Source organism: Arachis hypogaea, chromosome 15, assembly GCF_003086295.3.
Source record: "Arachis hypogaea cultivar Tifrunner chromosome 15, arahy.Tifrunner.gnm2.J5K5, whole genome shotgun sequence".
NCBI lineage: Eukaryota > Viridiplantae > Streptophyta > Magnoliopsida > Fabales > Fabaceae > Arachis > Arachis hypogaea.
In genome coordinates this window covers 42,495,078-42,501,077 of record NC_092050.1, presented here as the reverse complement: position 1 = coordinate 42,501,077, position 6,000 = coordinate 42,495,078, and positions in this window count along the sequence as shown.

Sequence of the window (6,000 nt, the reverse complement as noted above, 5' to 3'; positions counted from 1 at the left end):
GTAATTAAGAATTATTTTGACTCTTTATTAGAGAATTCATTTTTGATCGATAGTCTCAACTAATTCTTTTATTTTGGAACTTTTATATTCACATTCTCTCCTCTCTCTCTCTCTCTCTCTCTCTCTCTCTCTCTCTCTCTCTCTCTCTCTCTTCTTTTTATTATTTTTTGAGTAATTACTCAAATCAATCCTCAAAGATTTTAAAAGCAGATATTTTAATTCCTAGAAAAAATTAATACACAAAAACATTCTCAAAGTTTTACTCTAACAAATAAATCAGTCTCCAAGAATTTTAAAAATAAATATTTTAGTCCCTAAAAAATATTAATACACAAATCAATCTCCAACATTTTTCTCCGTCAGACAAAATAGTCATCCATCTATTTTTCGACGTAACTCACTAAATTTTTCAAGTATTTATTAGAAAAAGAATATTAGTAGATATTATAATCAAATTAATTTTTAAGATGAAGTTAAAACCTATTTGATTTTTAATATGGTATTTTTTTCAAAAAAAATTATTATTGAACCATCCTCGTTATATACACAAAAAAAGTAAAATAAAATAAAATTATTATTATTATTATTATTATTATTATTATTATTATTATTATTATTATTATTATTATTATTATTATTATTATTATTATTATTATTAATTACACAATAATATTGTACTATAATTTTTTGCATATTTTTAGACAAAAATAATGATAAATTTATTCATTAGATTTTTATGTATGTATTTATAATATAAAATGATTTTTTGCATAAAAAATATAATATATATTGTCACTCAATAATAATAATAATAATAATAATAATAATAATAATAATAATAATAATAATAATAATAATAATAATAATAATAATATTGTTTAATAAAGTTATTAGATTATTCTACAAAGAAACTCAATGTTAAAACTATTTGGTATTTTTGTATTTAATATAATTTAGCTTGGTGTGATAACTAGGAATTAAGTATCAAAGTTATTCTTCTATTTTCACTTAAATCTCAACTTGATCACCAAAGTATCGATTAACTTAAAAAGCTAACTGAATTTCTACTTCATAATTAGACTAACTTAACATACACATCCATGTGGCATATGCATATTATTTTTCTTTGATTTATAATATGTGCAAAAACTATATTAACAAAAAGAAAATGTGTCAAATTTACAATTTAACTGTCACATTTGCGACTTTGTCTCAGCATTCTTTGTTAGTGAGTCACGCTTGAAAATGCACGAAGGGCTGTTATCTCTGACAGAAAAAAATATTAGGGATTGATCTGTATATTATTTGTTTGGGACTAAAATGTTCACTTTTAAAATTCTTGGGGATTAATTTGGGTAATTACTCTGCCAAAAAAATAGAGTAGGGACTGATTTGCCTGCTGGAGTAAACTTTAGAGATGTTTTTATGTATTAATTTTTTTTTAAAGATGAAAATGTCCACTTTTAAATTCTTTAAAAACTAGTTTGAATAATTACTCTTAGTTTTTTTATTGTCTTAAAATCACTTATATTACCACCAATACTATAATCACATCTCTTACTTACCACCAACCAATGGCCATACGACCATCTACTTGGGATCACCCTCTGATGGCCACCTACCTTCCGACGGCTGTAAACCCCGTAAAATTAGTAAATAATTAGTCAATAAATTAAACCTTAATAAGAAAAAATAAAAAGGTGAATTTTATAGTTTTATAAGATAGAGCTAATTAAAATAAAAATTTTAACACTAATTTCAAAGAATTTGGCCCAAGATTAGGCCAAATGGGCCGAATCATTCAAACCGGGCCTTTGGGCCCAACCAACTCATTAAACAAAATGAGCTGGAGCTCATTTTCTTCCCTTAAATCCTCATGCACACTGGGAAACATTTTGGAAAGGAGGAAGCACAAGAATCAATCCCAAACCCTTGATTTTCATTCAAATCCACACAACTCCTCACTCCGAGTTCCGATCGCCGCACCGTTTGCAGCCACGCGTCCAGCACATTGAACTCTACAAAGCTTGGTACCCAATTTCGGTAAGAAAACTCATCTCTCATATCAACCTCTCAATTCCCATGATTTTAGAAATTTTAGGGTTTAGTTGTTAAAACTTGATGTCTTGATGTTTAGACTCAAATTAAACATGATGGATTAGCGGGTTTTTGCTCATTTGAGGCATGGGTGAGGTAAGGGCTCTCTAAACCTTGTGGATTCTTGGATTATTGTGTGCTAGGTATTGAAAAATTTGTATATGAATGTGGTAATGTGCATAGGTAGTGTGTAATTGTGTTTTGGAGCACCATTGAGGATATGAAGACTTGATTGAGTCATTGAATTGCTGATTTTAGTGGTGAAATTTTAGATCTTGCCTATTTGTGTTGCCTTGAGGTTTGAGGTTTTTGTGTAAAATTGATTTTTAGCCGAACTTCGGCGAGCCATAACTTGGCTTCCGGACCCCCAAATTATTTCCAACTTATTTCATATTAAAATTGGGTCCGTGAAGTTTATGTTGTTTGAAGAATGGATGAAAATATTTTAAAACGAGGAAGTTATGCGTGTTGAAAGTTCATAATGTAAATCTGAAATTTTGCAGACTTAGCCATTTTTGACTAATCTGCACTATATGCGTACGCGAACCCCTCCATATGCGAAGGTTCGTCTCTGTCTGGCATGTATGCGTACGCGAACATGTGTATGTGTACACAAACATGGGCAAAGAGACCCTTGCATACGCAAACATGGGGCTTCATACGCGGATGTTTCCTTTGTACATCGTAATGCATAGGCGGACAAGGCTATGCGTACGCGAGATGGGCTAAACTGCACTCCCACGCATACGCAAGGCTCACGCAAACACGTGGTACCTATTGCAACAAATGTGGATTTATGTTTTAAAGCATAATTTCAAACCTCTAAACCTCTATTTTCATCCTTTTAGTCCTAGATTTTTATAGTATGCCTAGTAATGTGATGAAGTTAGGAAAAAATGGTAACTTGGGGGTGAAGTAAGATTGAAGAATGATGATTTAAGCATGAAAAATGCAGAAAATGGAAATATATGTATGTCATGGCTGTAAAGAATGATTGTGCAATTAATTATGAATTATTACGAATGTTTATTGGCTTATGCACTCAATTATCTGAGATACGAGTTTTCCTGGGTAAAGTACCGTGGCTTGCCACTACGTGTTCCAGGTTGAGATTCGATACTCTGTTGACATTACGACGTAAGATGTGACTGAGAACTTATAAATTCCCAGGAAGGTTCCCCCATTAAGCAATTATATATAAATGAGAAAAAGCTATGCATAGACTCTTGGGGATGCGCGTCGGGAGACAGTCCAGGGTTTAGCAGCCGGACATGTCGGGTTGACTTGATAACCGATAGATGAGACTCATCAGCCATAGAACAGGCATACATCATGTGCATATTGTTTGAATTTCTTGCTTGTGCATTAATTGGGAATGCCTAATTGATTAAAATATGCTAATTGTTATATTTGCTATCTGTATTACTTGTATCCTACCTGTGTTTGTCATTGTCTGCTTGTCTGTCTGTGCAAATTCATCAGAGATGGAGGAACGGAGGAAAGGTAGAGAGATTTAGTGTTCTAGTTAAGTTTTAGTTAGGTTTAGGAATCCTTCGAAGACCACTTGTTTATAGTTTCTGTTTTAGCCCTTTAAGTTTTATAATTTTGAGTGTCGGCGTTCTAGGATTCCCTTTGGCATTCCTAGGACCTTATATCTTATGTACGTGAAACCTTTACTATGATGAGAACCCCCGGCTCTCATCCCATACGATATTGTTGCTTTTTAGATGCAGGTCGAGAACCACTTCGCTAGGCGTTTGGAGTTCTGTAACGAAGTGGATATTTTGGGACTTTACTTTTGATCTATTGTTATATATGTATAGACTCTCCTCATGTATATACTTGTTTTACTTTTGTACCTCTTAGAGGTGTATGGAGAACTAGGACTTTATGTATGTATTTTGGATTGTGGGTTATATATATATATGTATGTAAATATCCTCCGGCTAGCCTTAGCATCGCAAGTTGAGTTAGGGGTTTGTTATTTTGTACTCTTGACCCTCTATTCTTACTTTCTATATATATATATATATATATATATATATATATATATATATATATATATATATATATATATATATATATATATATATATATATATTTATGAACTCCAGCTTTCTTCGTACGCAAGTAATCCTTAATCTTAAGTGTTGCACTTTTAATTTTACGATTTTGTTTTACCCATTCTTCAAGGCTCCTAGTATACTACCTTCTTTCAACTATTATACTTATATATATATTATTTTAGAGATCGTAATACCACACTACTTCTGTTTTATGACTTAAGTGTCAAGCTTTGTATGGTAGAGTGTTACAACAGCCACTTGGCCAAAAGTTAAATTATTAAAATTAAATTAAACATTCAAATTTTAAAAAATTCTAAACCTAATATACATCCAAAAATTTTTATACTATCATCTAAAACATAATACTAGAAGAACATTTCTGAACAAAAAAAAACCCAAAATTCTATTTAAAAGAATATTTCAAAAGTTAATACCTATGTCAAAACATTTAAAACATTTAAATTCTAGAATCATAAAAGAAAAAATACATCCAAAATTTTATATAATCAAACATCTAAAAGTCCATATAATCGAACATCAAAAAATTTATATAACCAAACATCCAAATCCCATATAATTAAAGATCTAAAAGTCTATATAATCGAACATCCAAAAATTAATCCAGACAACATCACCAAGTCAAATTCATTTATGTTAGGTTAAATATTAAGTTTAAAAAAAATCTAAACTTATTAACACACATTAAAAAAATTCCAAACTATCAACACACTACAAGAGATGCGCTACTTACCGGTGGTTTTTTTCATGATTGGCGGTGGTTTCTAGCAACCGCTGGTATAACCGCTGCTAAATCAATATTTTATGGCAATGAATTTAGCTGCAGTTTTAAACCGCCATGATATATAAGTATGAGAATTTAGACCATTTTTACCAGCAGTTCGATGTTCTTACGTTTTTTTAATTTAGGACTAGTTACGACGGTTATAAAACCGCCGCTAATTTCAATACAAATTTTAAAAAAAATATTGGATTTTCCTTTTAAAAAACGCTGATTTTTTTTTGTTTAATTTCAAAGATATATTTTTTTGCCTTTATTTTTTAGATTTTTTAATAATATGAATCTTAATATTTTCATCTATTAAATCTAAACTTACGGCAAAAATAATAAAATTAACTGAAAAATAAAATAATATATTTATAAAAATATCAATATAGTAAATCTCTTGCTAAGAACTAATGAAGTAAAACCGCAAGCATAAACCATGTGAAGCATGTTTAGTTACCCTCAATCAGATGCATCACACAGGCTTTATATATACTCTCCCATACTTTTATAAGATATTATGAATCTAAACATGAACTAGGTGAGATACTAATGATGCATGTATATTACTTTTGTTAATTATATTTCTATCTCACTCCCAGGATCAACTAATAACCAAGAACATTGTTCTTATTGGATACAATATATAAATTTCCTATGTACAATGATGGAAACAAAGGAAAAATAAAAGAAAACAAAAAATTTAAAGCTCACTACTAAGACAAAACTACACACATATTACAATATTCGTGCATTTTATGCTGTAGCCAAACAAGAAATGCAAACTTCATGTGGTAATAGAGTGGAAAGCAACCCCATCTCCCTGTTCTCTGCACAAAACACACAATTGTTACTTTCCTTTCAACTTTAAAGTATAGCATAAATTTACCTTGCCCAAAAAGTAATGAAAGCTAGAGAGCATCATTTTTCTTTCCTGAAATACTTAAGCATCAATTTGACAAAATGACAGCACAAGATATAGTTAAACAGATTGAGAAGATATTTTCTTTCAAAAGTTACTATTTTTATTTTAACTTATTATAAAAGAAGTAA